The following is a 16,236-nucleotide window of genomic DNA, read 5'->3' as shown; positions in this document are numbered from 1 at the left end:
TGGGCACAAGCGCAAATATCAATTTCATATCCATGCATTTTCATCAATACATATCTCAAGCAAGATTTTCAACATGACATATGCATAATCCTTGATCCCCATAGAAGTACTTTCATTCACACATGAGCAATATTCCCATCGATATTTCCAACATTTCAAAGTTCATATCAAAATCTATCTAAATACTTGTTACCTCATTCTTCTGGGTTGGGCAGGGACGAGTTGTGGTGTTGAGCTTCCGATGTTTATCATTTTGCCAAATTACACATGCATAGATTTTGACTCAAAAAGACTCTTGGGTCCAGAGCGGAAAGAACTGAGGCTCTGATACCAAACTGTCACGACCGCCGCCCTAGGGTTAATAAAAACGGGCGATCGCGACTTAAAGGGGTTTAAATGAACGGGCTTAGAAGGCTAGGGTTTCGATAAAAGTCTGACCAAAATTTAAGTCTAATAATTAAACGACCAACGATATCTATATTAAAATAAATGAAAAGACCAAATGTTTGACATTAATAAAAAGGGTAACGAGTTCTCAACATTTAATCAAAAAGATCCCTAGTTAAGTAAAAATGTACGTAAAGAAAATATCACAGCGGAAGCATCCAAGAGAAGAGTGAAGTCATGTGTGAAGACACAACGACACTCGAAGTTTCAAAACAACCATATTATTATTTCTGCTCAACACCACCAACCGCTCGTCGCTGCTCAACCTGCACATAGAGAAAACATATGCAGGGCTGAGTACTATAAAAATAATACTCAGTGGCTCATGCCCGAAAATATTTTAAATAAAAGTACATATTATCATGCCATACGTAAGTAACCATCGGGGTTTTGCTTTGGAAAGGCCCGAGGCACCAAAAATATTTTCCATTGTTCAAAATAGCGACTGCGCAGTCATTTTTCCCCATCGTCGTCCATATCTGCCAATACATGACAAGGAATGCGGCCGCAAACCAGGTCACTAGACCGGCCAGCCCGTACGCTAGCACACAGTCTACCATAGGTGTACACTAATCCAAGTAGGGTTTGCGGCCCTACGAGGACCCGAATTCGATTTATATAACAGTGGCAACAACCACATCAGATAGGCACGTTAAAACAAATCACGCCATGATAATCGCTTAAAACCACCCTTATAGCTCCACAGTCATACGTAAGAGAGTTTTTAGTAAAAGAGAAACCCACACATAGTGTAGGGTAGAAAAGAAGCCCACCTCGACCGTTTTGATTTCAACTACTGCCTTTCCTTTGCTATCACGCTTCGAGCACGAGTTATCACCTTTAAATAATATATATGACTTATCAGTCACAACCATTGACTTAATATTATGCATGTCCCTATCGTTTTCCCTTTTCCCATCTTTGAACATCACATCACGTCATCACATATATCAATCATGTAATTCACTTATAGTAACATAGTGTTTTTGTAAAGATAGGAATCTGGCAGCACTGCGCAACCATTTTATAAAATTTACTAAAAATTCACCCGACTTCCGTAGGGGCTAAAATTTTACCACAAGGCAGAAGACTCATCAAATAACTTCCATTTTAATTTTCAAGTCAAAATACCCCTTTTAAGTCGGTCAATTAAAAGACGTAACCTACTGGTCGAGAAAACAGTTTCTGCCAGAAAAGCGCAGTCAATTTTAAAAATTCACCAAAAATTCATCTTTCGTCCAAAAGAGTTGAAATTCACACACAACACAGAACACATCATTCAGTTTACTCAGGAAAAAGAATCGATCAAATCGGAGTTCATTTGGTCGGTCAAATACATATCGGAACATACTGTCCGAAATTACAGTTTCTCATGCCTTTAGAAATTCGATTTAGGGTTTTCACCCACTTATTCAAAATCAACCTTTTCATGGTTTTAACACACAAACATGCTCAAAAGGGTCCTTAGACACATATTTTCATGAAATCACATATCATTCACCGAGGATTCATTAAATCATCAAACAATTCATTCAAAACGCAATCATATACACAATCACAAATTCCCACCGATTAAATCCCTTAGATCTGCATTCCCTACACTCTCTACATGCATGAGAGAACAAAAGAAGAGTTGGGATGGAGAGGATGAAGAATAGAGGCTTGATTGTACCTTTCTTGAACAAAACAATCGGTAGAAACGTTTAAAACTCTTGGTTCTTCGACAAACTCTTGGCGAATCGAAAGGATCTTGAGTTGAATGGAAGAACAAGTGTGGGAGAGTGAAGAAGAGGGGAGGGGGCGTGTGAGAGGGAGTGTAGGCGTGTGTTTAGTGAGGTTAGGGTTAGGTTCTTATTTATAGAGCTTGAAAATATCCCACAATTAATTAGAGAATATTTGGGAGAATAATTGTAATAAAGATTGAGATTTGATGGAGGGGAAATGGCGTGAATAAGGGGGAAGAATTAAGGAGGATTTTCGAAAATCATGGCTATTTAATTAGCCCATGATTTTATTTGGTATTTTCACGGAGCAGAATAAAATAATACGGAGCAAGAAAATTAATAAAAATCCTCCCAAACAATATGGAAATAGGCGTGTTATTCAATTCCTCCCACAAGGAATAAATTTCCAAATCTTTAATAAAATAAGATAGGGAAAGATTTGCTAGGATATTCCAATTAAAACATGGAAAGAAATAATTAAGGGATCAAATGAATAATGAATAATTTCTTCTCCCACAAGTAAGGAGATTTCGAAATCTCCTTAGGAAAATTAGTGGGGGCCGATTTTCTCAAGAAGGAAATAGGATAATTAGGCTTTGGATTTAATTGGATAATTATCCCAAGCAAATAATTAAATCAAAGAAATAGAATTCCTCTCCTTAAAATAATAGTGGTCGAAATTTCCACAATGAAAGGGGCAAGGTAATTATTTATGATACTAATTAAATCTCACTCCCCAAAGATAATATAATTCACCACAATATATCTCATTCCCCGACAATTAATTAAAGCCACGTCATAAAATCAACGGTTTTGACTTAGTTAAAACAAATTAGGTCACCAAAGTATGCACAAAATAAATCGTCATTTAATTGCGGCAATCAAAGCAATAAATACAACGTCTTAGGGTTCGAAAATTAGGGTTCGAAAAGCGGGGCGTTACATAAAGGTTAGTACTGGATATCGATCACGGGGAAAACAGACACAGACTGTCTATCCTCTACTAAAACTCAATTACTATTTGGAAAGCCGAAAGATTTGGGAATTTTTGAAAATAAAGAAAAGTTTAAAAGCAATAAATTACTAATTGTAAATAAATCACGGAGATAAAAGTATAGAGATAAGGGAATTTCAGGGATGTGCGTTCACAGTTATGGTTATACAAATTCCAACTACAATACCCTAGCATAGTTCTTACTTTGATAGAACGCGTCACCTAGTTTATGTTCATGCGATGCAAACGTTGGTTACAAACATTAGGGTTTTCAATCCTAAATACGTAACTCCTAAAATCTCTTAAGAACCTTGAAAAGTCCTCACTCTCAATTAACAGTGTCATTTTAAAGGAAGCTAATTGTAGTGTCTATTAAGAGGACCTAACTCGCCAACCTCCTCTCACGATTATGTAGCAAGTTATATTAAATCATCACAGAATGTGTCACTCAAACGTGAAGCATTATCCAACAACTTAAGGAAGAAACAATGAAAACATAGATTGAAGGGAAGACAATGAAAACATAAAACTAAAGCAAATAAAACCCAAAGGTTAAATCATTGTAGTTTTGATGATCTTAAATCCTTCTTCAACTCCTTGCACAATGAAGTACTCTAACTTTTAATCTCTGGAAAATATGTTGCAAAAAAAGGATCCTAATGACGAAGCTTGAGGGGGTATTTATAGAAGTAAATTTGTCCCCCCTCAAATTAGGAAAAATGTTGCAAAATATGGTAAATCTTGGAGATAAAGTAGGGAAAAAAATGCTCGCCAATTTTTCCCAGCGGGCCACTGCACCTTGGCCAGTGGTCGCTGTCGGTTAGTCCGAGGCTTCTTACTCATGGTCAGCGGTCGCTGTACTTGTTTTAGCGGTCGCTGGCTTTCATCCCCGTAACTCTCTGGACTCTTTGTAGCAGTCGCTGGGCGTCTCTTGTTCTTCATGCACAACTTTCCCAGAGCGGGCCGCTACTGACTTAGCGGTCGTTGGGAGCCAGTGGTCGCCAGTGTTGCAGCTGTCCCTGGACGTTCCTAGAATCTTCAGATTTCCAACTTCGTTTTCTAGCTATTTTTTTGGGCTCAAATATGCACATTTCTCACAAAACACGTCAAAATACCACAATAGATAAAATATACAAAATATGGACACAAATTGTGATTTTGACATTAAAAACAGACCAAATAAATGTTAGAGTTTGTATACTAGAAATCACCTTTCGAGTGATTGAATACTGTAAAACTCTATATTTTATTTTCCAATGGATGCAACAGATTATTTTTGTCATAATGTTGTATTGTTTTACATTTAATGAATGTTTATTGCATATTTAAATGCATGAGCAACGTAACAAAGTCTAAGTCTTTGTTTTAGTGGACCGGTTGTGGGCGTCGTCCACTTTAAGGTAACAGGGTCAGTCCTGAACAAAAAAAATAAGAATTTCACAACTTAGATAGACCTAGACTACCTATCGTGAACGGTTGCAATGTCAGTCCGCATATTTCTAAGCCTTACTGAATAAGATGACATTGGTGTGGTATAGCACTTAATTGGATCTAACAGCAAGCCGAGTCTTTATGCTATCTACTGAAAGACGAGGTCTTGATAATTAATTTCTTAATCGATGTACGTTAGCATTGAGCATACAGTATTGATTATGCACTACTTTGACTTAGCAAATGGTGCGGGTTTTTCGTAACCCAAGAATCCTGGTATATTGGGTAGTGGTGATTAATATCTAGTGGTGCTAGGATTGCTATTATATTGAATCGTGCACGAGGTGAGTCTCGTTTGATAACATTCACAAGAAGAGCTCGAAACAAGGTTTTATTATTCGGAAGCTAGCTAGTTGGAGTTTGATTACTCTATGAATAATAAATAAGTGTTTCTTGCTAAGTCCACTCTGGGAGTTAATAATATGTTAATTAATTAATTTCATAGCAGACATTAATTAATTACTGGACGTTTCTATCTTAAGCACGGGAAATGAACGACAGACAAATGGATACCCGGAATACTTGTAATTTCAGATTTGGAAGGGCAGTGCAATATTACATCTGTAGTGGATGCTCGTAATATTCCAATTTAAGCTTATATTAAATTGTGGGATTAATTTAATTAGTAAGAAGCTAATTGGGAGAGGCCATATCCAAATTCTTTCATATATCCCTGACTGGGCCCAATATGTGACTTAATATAAATATGAGAATAAATGAGACATAAAATACACATTATTATCATAATAATTTTCGTCCCGCTCTCTTTCAAGAAGGACAATTTTCAGCTCCATCCGTGAGTAGTTTCCGTCTTATTTATTTGAGTCCTAGTATTGTAACGCCCGTACTTTTTATGGAAGATGACGCACGTAAATCGAGGAACGGTCGAAGGAATTATATTTGGAACAACACCAAATAGTATAATTTTGCGTTGGGCGTTTTTAATCGTTGTGAAGACAAGATAACGAAATTTAATAAAGTTCCCGTGAATTTTTAATTGACGAGGGAAAATACGAATAAATTATAATGTATGAATTTATTTTGGACTTTCCAAAATAAATTTGAAGTCCAATTAAATACAAAATAATTGGATTCTTATTACTTTTAAATCCACCAAGTAATAGTATGTTACTAACTTTGGCTTCCAATTTATCTTTTAACCCAAACCAAAAATAAATTAATTGAGCCCAAAAGCTTTCTTCTTCCTCTTTCCCACAAGGTGGCCGACGGTTTTTCCACTTCATGGGGGGACTCCCCATTTCCTCCACCTTCTACCTTCCACCCTCAATACCCACAAACCAAGAGTCACCACCACTCCTCAACTTATGCTCTTCTCTAACACTTCACATCCACAACTTCAAACAAGAAAAGGAGGGAGAGAGTGAGAGAAATCGAGAGAGAGCCGAGAGGAAGCAGGAGGAGAAAGAGTTCATTCTTGTTTTCACCATTCTTGTCCTTTCACCACCAAAATCAACCTTTTTTGAGGTATACTCTTTTCTAAATCTTAAAGCATGATTAAATGATAGCTTGCATATATCAATTTCATAATTCCTTTCCATAACCAACTCAACCAATTAACAACCAACCAATCGAACAAGCGCCGAACACAATCGAAGATACGAAAGAACTTAACTTTATAATGAGAACGCTTGTTGCGGGTTGATTCGGGGTGGTTCGGAGTGTTTCCGGAGAAGAGGAAGCAGCTGGCAGCGGCGAGCTGCCGGTGACAGCAGCGGCTCCTTCTCGTGGCAGCAGCAACTGTCGACGGAAGCAGCAGCGGCGGCTGACTCCAGGCGGCGACGGAGCAGCAGTGGCGGTCAGCGGCGGCAGCGACGGCAGTGGGCAGCGATGGCAGCACACGGCGTCCTCCCTCCTCGCTGCAGCGGCGATTTCCGCCGAGGAGTGGAGACGCCGACAAACAGCAGGCCGGTTCAGCAGCTACGTGGGCGTGTCTTCACGGCAGAGGCGGCTGCTGCGTTCTTTTTTTTTCCCCGAGAGAGAGGCGGGTAGAGAGAAGATAGAGAAGAAGAAGATAAGAGGAGAGAGAGAAGTGGGGTACGAGAGTGAAGAAGATTGGGCCTCTTTTGTTGTTTGTAGAAATTGGGCCAAACCTTTCAATTGTTTGGACTCTAAAGGTAAAAATTGAGAAAATAAGAATGGGCCTTTGTTTTTAATTAAGGAGATTTTGGTTAGGGGCAACTCTTTAATTCTTGGACTTTAATTAAATCGTTGGGCCGATAAATAATCGTGCCGAATTATTTAATTAATTCCCGGAAGACTTTTTGAAGAATGAATAATTTACCTAAGTATGAAATGATACTTTTTCAACGGTAAATAATTACGAAAAGTTAAGCATGCGCTTGAATAATTTTTTTTAGAATTATTCCGACGATATGGAAAATACGAGGAGCCAACGGAGGAAAAGAACGAGCGTTAGCGGCCGACCGGCGTCGAACACGACGCCTTGGGCGGCCGCCGAATTACTGAAAATGCACGAAAACCGAGAAAACGAATTAAAAGATTTAATTAGAGTGCATGCATTCTAAAATGGTTTTTGTTACCGAGATTGATATGAATTTTATGTATTTTCCTAGAAGGTGGTTTGCACGCACGCTAAAAGTCAGAACGAGGACCTTTCTACGGAAATCCTAAGCTTTTGAGGTGGGCTTTATTACTTAAACTCTTTTATTTGAAATGATATGTTATGGTGAAATAAGGGCGGTTTAAAATAGTATGTCATGCCGTATTTTATGTTTTTAATTGCCTATCTGATTGTCTACTAGGATAATGTCCTACTAGACTTTGATGGTTAACGAATTCGGGTCTGACTAGGGAGTGAGTCCCTACTCGGACTAGTGCACTGATGGGGATCGTGAGCCGTCCTTTGTGGTCGGCCGGTCCAGTGATCGAGTTTGTGGCCACATTCTCGTTTCACATGATGGTTCAGATATGGTATATGATGGAGGATGATAATGATATGTGTCTGCAGACACCTTTTAAGGAATGAGTTAGTGTTTCTCGGCCTTTTAAAGTAAAACCCGAGTTTCACTCAATGATGGCTTGACATATCTTAACGATGAATGTATTCCGGGCATGAGTTCACTCAGTGCATCAAGTACTCAGCCCCTGCATATGTTTTCCCTATGTGCAGGTTGAGCGTGGACGGGGGACGGCGGATGTTGAGCATTGGACAGAGACAGTATTCAATAAATGATCTGGTTGCCATTGTGTCTTCATACATAGTAGTAGCTAACTCTCAAATGCTTCCGCTATGCCAAGTTATAAGAATTTCCTTGATTTCCTTTGAATTGTCAAACTATGTCATTCACGTTGTATACCTTCGAGTTTTGAAACCTTATTGATAAATGAAATTTCATCTTTTGATCGATATGTCGTACTCCTTTTGATTGTTCCCCCTTCTTCCCCGCTTCTTAAATCCCCCACGAGTCACGATTCCCCGTGCTTTCTATCCTTAGGAAGTGCGGGCGTGACAGAATGGTATCAGAGCAATTTTTCTTTCCGCTCTGGACCCGAGAGTCTTTTTCAGTCTTAGTTTAGACTTGTTTCGCTAGACTTAAAGAAGGTTAAATTTGGAAGGCTCAACATCCCACTTCGCCACGCTCAACCAAGAATGAGGTAATATTTTTTTATGTGAAAATTTTTATGAGAAAGTTTTGGAGAAAGGAAGACGAAAACAATTTTGAGAAAGAAAGAGGAGAATTTTTTTTTTTAAGAAAGATGAAGTAGGATCTTTCTGTGAGGGATTGATTTCGAATTGAGAAGAGTATTTGTTGATGTTTGAGAAAAGAACGAGTTTTGATGAGGGACGATGGATTGTTTGTTTTTACATGAAAATGAAAGTTGATGTTCAAGTATATATTGAGTTTTGATTCAAAACTTGTACTTCAAAGTTGAAAGTGAGATGTTGAAATATTTGAGAAAAGTGTGAGTTTTGAAGAAAATGGTTGTTTTGAAAGTAGATGTGAAATGTGAAAGCACTGGGTTCTGGGAAGCGAAATGTTATGTATTATACTTGTTATTTGAGGTATGAATGACTTTAAATGTGATATTTGTTGATCTATGAGGTGGTGAAATGTGTTGTGAACTTAGAGTGCCTAAGACTAAGCTAGATGAAACGTGCGCGAACCATAGTTGTAAGTTGACAATTTATCTATCGCTTTCCCGAGCGATGAAAATGAACGAGAAAGGGAAAGTGGGGTGAAATTCCTAGATTATCAAGATACGAGACAAGGAGAACGAGAGTAGAATGTTTGCCGGTGGACCATGGAACTTTTGCTATTTCTTTGGAATGGCGCGAAACGTTAGAGCAAGCTTAGTGTGTGAACCATTTTACTATTTCCTACGTTTTCCCTGAACGATAAGAACAAAAAGAAAACGAGGAAGATTTCAAGAAGTGGAAGATAGCGAAGACGAAATGAAGTTCAAACGGAAAAAAGGGTGCAAGACAAGGAGGGATGATGAGAAGTGCGCGATTTAAGTTAATATAGTCTAATCTCGCATAATTTTGCTAAAAGTAGCAACACGATGGAGACGACCTTTATTGGAGGCAGAGAAGCACACAGATGATGAAAATGTTTTAAGAGAATAGTTGTTATAATATGCAAGAATATTAAGAAGATATGGCCTTTGATTGACTACAATTATTTGGTTGTAATGACGTGATGAATAACAACTTGGAATCCACGGTTTCTTAAAACGATGTTACCATGTTCGGCCTCAGAAAGACGAGCGAGGGAGTGTGACTTTCGTAGCTAGAATGAATGATTTTAATCAACAGTACTTACTTGGATTCTAAGAAATATTTTTTGGAACCTTTCAATTAACGGTGAGCCCTTATCTATTTAAGACCTTGTTCGACTCACAATTCGCAAGTAATGCCCATGATTTCTTTTCCTATATTGAGTCATGACTCACTTTCAGTTCTTAAAAATTTGTGCTTGCCTTTGTAACTTTGGACATCTAGATTAGTAGTCTTCTTTGATTCATCTTTTGTAAAGACAATATTTTGACCTTATGAGCTTTCATCATTGAACTTCATTCCTAAAGTTGTTTGCAGTTATGACCTTCGGTATGATCACATCTCCCATACATGTTTCTTCAAAGGATGAAATATTCCTCTTGGAACTTGTGTACACCTTTTTAATTCGTAACTATTCATGCGGCAAGTTCTTTCTTGCAGAAGTGAAATTCTTTTTTGCTCAGTTTCACTACATATATTGTTTCATGCTCGATGATTTTTCTTTCTGCAACACCAAGTTAAGGCTGTCATGTTCTTTTTTTTCCTTGACGTTATGATCTAGCTGATTTTCCTAAAAAGTTCACTTCACGTCGGTTGCAAACCTGTTAATCCATTGATGTGCTTTCATTATTCAATAGCATGATGTCGTCGAACCATGATCAGTGCTACTTCATGACATTTGTCTATGCTTCTAAAACCCTCCCACGATTGATCATCTCATGTCATGACATGTTTGAGTCATCATTCATTGATGCCGAAATTTTACAAATTTGATTTGACAATTGAAATATCTTATTTGGCAACCTACTGTGGAATTTGAGACTTAATTCAGTTTCATCCTGTTTTCATGACTTATCTCATATTCTTTCGAGCTCTCATCAGAAGTAAATTCCCAAGCTCTATGGATTTTTTTTTTGGAACCGTTTAAACCGTTTAATTCTCAGAATGGATGTGTTAAGTTCAATGGGTTTAGTCTTTGCTTTGTTTACAAACCATTTTCTTGCAAGTTGGTGATGAGATCTAAAAGAGTCGAGCTAGAAAATGTTGTTCTTGTTTTCTTGATTAATTCTGCAACCTCTCTGATTAAGACACTTTCAGTAGTGTTGCTACAATTTTGAAATCAGTTCATATCCAGTAAGACTGCTTGATCAATTTTCGAGTTCTTGATACTAGACTTGGAGAAAAGGGTGAGATAGAGCTTATCGAATGCACACGGGGGGAAAGAGTTTCTATAATCAGATATGCATAAAAGTGATACACCAACTACAGGCAACGATATAACCACGAACACGAGGTGTTAAATTTTTTTTTCAAGCTTTTACATACCGCTAATAGCGAGTTGGCTAAGGGATCGAACATTATGCTATACCTCTAGATTTTGGATCTTGAGCAACAAAATGTGGTGAAATTGCGGGCGTGACGTCTCGCCGCGCTCAACAAGAGAGAAGGTAAAATGTTTTTAAATGAGAAATGTTTATGCAAATGATGTTGGACGTGATGATGAATGGAGTATGATTGATGATAGTATGAGATGAGCAAATTTCTGGACGAAATTTCTGTTAAGGTGGGTAGAATGTAACGCCCGTACTTTTTATGGAAGATGACGCACGTAAATCGGAGGAACGGTCGAAGGAATTATATTTGGAACAACACCAAATAGTATATTTTGCGTTGGGCAATTTTAATCGTTGTGAAGACAAGATAACGAAATTTAATAAAGTTCCCGTGAATTTTTAATTGACGAGGGAAAATACGAAAAAATTATAATGTATGAATTTATTTTGGACTTTCCAAAATAAATTTGAAAGTCCAATTAAATACAAAATAATTGGATTCTTATTACTTTTAAATCCACCAAGTAATAGTATGTTACTAACTTGGGCTTCCAATTTATCTTTTAAAAACCCAAACCAAAAATAAATTAATTGAGCCACAACATAGAAGTGAACTGCTTTTTTTTTTCAATCCCAAAAGCTTTCTTCTTGGCCGACGGTTTTTCACTTCATTGGGGGGACTCCCCATTTCCTCCACCTTCTACCTTCCACCATCAATACCCACAAACCAAGAGTCACCACCACTCCTCAACTTATGCTCTTCTCTAACACTTCACACACAACTTCAAACAAGAAAAGGAGGGAGAGAGTGAGAGAAATCGAGAGAGAGCGAGAGGAAGCAGGAGGAGAAAGAGCTCATTCTTGTTTTCACCATTCTTGTCCTTTCACCACCACTCCTAAATCTTAAAGCATGATTAAATGATAGCTTGCATATATCAATTTCATAATTCCTTTCCATAACCAACTCAACCAATTAACAACCAACCAATCGAACAAGCGCCGAACACAATCGAAGATACGAAAGAACTTAACTTTATAATGAGAACGCTTGTTGCGGGTTGATTCGGGGTTGGTTCGGAGTGTTTCGGAGAAGAGGAAGCAGCCGGCAGCGGCGAGCTGCCGGTGACAGCAGCGGCTCCTTCTCGTGGCAGCAGCAACTGTCGACGGAGCAGCAGCGGCGGCTGACTCCTGGCGGCGACGGAGCAGCAGTGGCGGTCAGCGGGGCTGCAGCGACCGCCCAGCGACGGCAGTGGGCAGCGATGGCAGCACACGGCGTCCTCCGCAAAGTAGGTCAATGCGTTTGGCTGTCTGAGACTACGAAAAAGGCCGACCACTACCCTAGAACACAGGGATACGGCTCTAATTCATAAGTCCGATCTAAGAGAAGGTAAAATCTGAACCGCTTGGTTTTCGATTCAAGAAGTATACTGTGAAGTAATTATCTCCGTCATCTTCTCCATTGAAACCTTGTTCTTGATTCCTTCATGCATATAGTGAGTGTAGGAATCTTAGATCGCATAATTAATCGATGGAAATTTGTGTTTGTATGAGAACAATTGTGAATATGCGATTTTGAATGAATATGTGTGAAGTTTGAATGAATCATTGGTGAATGATGTGTGAATATATGAGAACATGATTGTGAGAACCTTTTGAAGCATGATTGTGTGTTGGAAGCATGAAAATTTGTGTTTGGATGAATGAGGAAGAAACCCTGATCTCGAAATTTTGAAGCCTGAAAACTGTGGTGTTCGGACAGTGGATTCCGACGTGTGTTTGACCAATCAAAAGATCTAATTTTGACACTAATTTTAACTGAGTAAACTTCAAGGTGTTATCTGTGTTTTGTGTGAATTTCAGACCTTTTTGACGAAAGATGAATTTTTAACAAATTGTTGAAGTTGACTGCGCAATTCTGCCAGAAACTTGTATTCTCGCCCAGAAAGTTTCTTTTTCTATTTGACCGACCAAATGGCCTTATCTTGACGTGAATTTTTGACTGTACGTAATTTGAAGTTTCTTCTATGTTTTGTGAAAATTTCAGCCTCATTGAACATCGGATGAAGTTTTGGTAAATTTTTCAATCGAACCGCGCAGTGCTGCCAGAATTTTTATGTTCCGACCAGAGGGTTGCATTGTTGTTTTGACTGACCAAATGATATGATTTCGGTGTGAAATTTAACTGGATGAACTTGAATGTGTCTATTGTGTTGTGACCAAATTTTAGCTTCATATGAGGTTGGATGGATTTTTGGTGATTTTACAAACCAACTGCGCAGTTCTGCCAGATTCGTGGTTATGTGGAAATATCACTTGTTGCCAAGTTGAGTGAATTATATGATGCATGTATTTTTTAGGAATGTATCCTATGACGTGATTATGTGTGGCACGTTGAGAAATATTATGGCATGTTTTCCTTATGTTGATGAATGTTGGGATGAGTAATTTAAGAGAATGATAAAAGGAACGATAGGACATGCATGATAATGTGAATTGATGGAAGGCTGATTTGTATTGTGGTTGGCAAGGGTTATTGTGTGTACGTGAGCACAAGGAACGAGGGTTTTCCTTAAGTGGATATTGAATTGTTTAAGCAAACGAGGTGGGCTTTCGAATTGAGTACTTTTAAGACTTTCTCTTTAAAGTATGTTTACAGTTTTTATGAAAAGTATTTATATGTGCTTTCTAATTAAGATATGATGTTAAGTGCGAGCTTGCTATTTAATGTGAAGTATTATGATAAGTGTTATTTGCTTGGTGTTATTATATGTCGTTAGGTGTTGCTTTACGAGTGCTTATGAAGTGTAGCTTTTGTTGAGTTTGAAAGTTATGTGTTCGGCTTTTGATGACATAAAAATGATTTACATTTCAAAATGTGTTATGAAAAAAAATAAAGTTGAAAAGGTTATGTTAAGCCATATTTTGTTTTGGAACTATGCCTATCTGACTGCAACGATGAATGTAATGGATTGATGGGTGACCGTGGGAGGTAACCACTTCCCCGGCACTTGAATGGAATGGATTGATGGGTGACCGTGGGAGGTAACCACTTCCCCGGCACTTGAATGGAATAGATTGATGGGTGACCGTGGGAGGTAACCACTTCCCCGGCACTTGAATGTTAAGATATGATGAATGATGAAGGAACGATGAATGATGAATGGATTGATGAATGAACAAGAGATAGTGAAATCGGGTTTGGTTTGTCAGATACGGCATATGTTCCAGGAAAATATATTTCGGCATGTGTCCACTGAGTACACCAAGTACTCAGCCCTGCATATGTTTTAAAAATGTGCCGGTTGAGCAGTGATGACGGCGGGCGATGTTGAGCATAGACGATGAAGATCCTTCGATAGAATAGTACTCGGATGCGACGTGTCTCCATACACGACGTTATCTGCTCTTGACTCTTCCACTGCAGTGCAAAAGTCGAGTTTGCACTCTTTGTATCGTGCAACTCTGATATATAATATGTGAGTTATTTCGGTTCAAGCTTTCAGTTGTGCCACAGTTTCCCCCTTTCTTCCCTGCTTCTTTCATCCTCCCCTAATCGCGATCAACCGTATTTTCTATCCTTAGAAAATGCGGCCGTGACAATGGATGTGCCTCTCTCCTATTACACTGGAATTCTTGGTAAATTTGTTTGTCAATTAGCCGCCGTATGTATCGTATCAGTGCATATTATTGTAGGATAATTTGCCTATAAATTTAAAAATTTTCATCAAAATATAGTTTTTGCATACAGACTTTACAATTCATATGTAAATTATCAAACTATTAATTTGTTCTATTTTGCAACCAAACTATTAAATTCACATGTAAACGATCAAACTATTAATTTGTTCTGATTTTGCAACCAAACTACTGATTTGATTTGATTTTACATTTTAACTATTAAATGTGACATCAACCAAAATAATGTTAAATTTTATAGTTAAATAATTCATTGGTTGAATTATGGTTATAAAATTATATCAAACCATTTTAAACTCTAAATCTTAATCGGAAGCAAAATCAGAATAAATCAATTGTGAAATACGTGTTTTAAAATGTTAACAATAATAACACATAACCACATCATACACGGCATCGCTAACAAAAGTATTAGACTTAAGTAATAATCTTTAAATGAAATTTTCTGCGTCTATAACTGCATATTTTGACGATCATTTTGTGAAGGTATGGCCGGTATCACTGCATATGTTGGATTTTATGAGATTTGCTCTCCAAAAAAGGGTGAACACGTCTTTATATCGGCTGCATCAGGAGTTGTAGGTTAGCATGTTGGCCAATTTGCTAAGCTATTTAGGTGTTATGTCGTTGGAAGCGCAGGATCACAACATAATGTCTTTTAATTATTCTTTTAAATTAATTTATAAAAATCCACTCACCAACTTCTTTTTCAATTTGAATTTGCATAAATTGTTGGTGATTAAATGAATATGGAATATAATAGTAATAATTAACATAAATAACCATAATGTCAAAAGTCAACTCTAATTCAAGGTTTAAAATATTCAATAAGCATTATCTTTAATAAAAAATATTAATAAAAATAACCTCAGCAATTATCTTAATACTGAAGCAGCAATTTTCTTTTTGGGGCTGTAATTACTTTATATTTTTTGGAGTTAATTTATTTATATATATTACTTTGTTCAAGGTTGACCTTTTGAAGAACATATTGGGGTTTGATGATGCATTCAACTACAATGAAGAATCGTACCTGAATGAAGTCATAAAGAGGTATATATATAAAGTGACAAAATTAATTAATTTCTTTTACATATATAATTAACTGATCTAACCATATAGATTATGGGCCAACAAGATATTGGGTCAGGTCGGGCCGGTCCAATCCAAAGATATATATACATGTAGCCCATATGGCCATGGCTAGTCACATAAACCGCCGGTTCCGGTTCATGAACCGGCGGGCCCGAACCGACGGTTAACCGTCGGGCCGGTTCGGTTTGTGCATGTCTACCAGCAGGTCTGAAAAGATGCTCATCATGCATCGTTGAAAAGTGTCTGGCGCATTGCACAGTACAAACGGCATCCTCCTATATGCGTACGTCCCAAAGGGGCACGTAAATGTAGTCCTCTCTTGATCTTCCGGGTCCACGTAAATTTGGAAGTATCCGCTGTAACCGTCCAAAAAACAGAAGAACTGCTTACCTGCTAGCCTCTCAAGCATCTGGTCAATGAAGGGTAACGGGAAGTGATCTTTTTGGGTAGCCTCATTCAACTTCATGTAGTCAATACACATCCTCCAACTTGTTACAAGCCTTGTAGGCACAAGCTCATTCTTTTCATTCTTCACCACTTGTATCCCTGATTTGTTCGACACCATGTGGATTGGGTTCACCCACTCGTTATCTGGGATAGAATAGATGATTCCCAGGGACAGTAATTTCAACACCTCTTTCAATACCACTTCTCTTATATTCGGATTTAACTTCCTCTGTAAATCCCTGTGGGCTT

General features: G+C 37.9%; 1 long non-coding RNA gene across 1 annotated transcript; it reads right to left on the bottom strand.

Moving 5' to 3' along the window:
• Positions 1–677: 677 nt before the first annotated feature.
• LOC121768501 lies at positions 678–2,373 on the bottom strand. The gene is made up of 3 exons (XR_006043376.1): positions 2,120–2,373; positions 1,221–1,285; positions 678–713 (listed from the first exon to the last, which is right to left on the bottom strand). It is a non-coding gene; the product is annotated as an uncharacterized LOC121768501 (long non-coding RNA).
• Between the last annotated feature and the right edge of the window lie 13,863 nt (positions 2,374–16,236).

This window comes from Salvia splendens, chromosome 15 (assembly GCF_004379255.2).
Source record: "Salvia splendens isolate huo1 chromosome 15, SspV2, whole genome shotgun sequence".
NCBI lineage: Eukaryota > Viridiplantae > Streptophyta > Magnoliopsida > Lamiales > Lamiaceae > Salvia > Salvia splendens.
The sequence above is the reverse complement of the archived record's forward strand: the minus strand, read 5'-3'. Positions and strand labels throughout refer to the sequence as shown.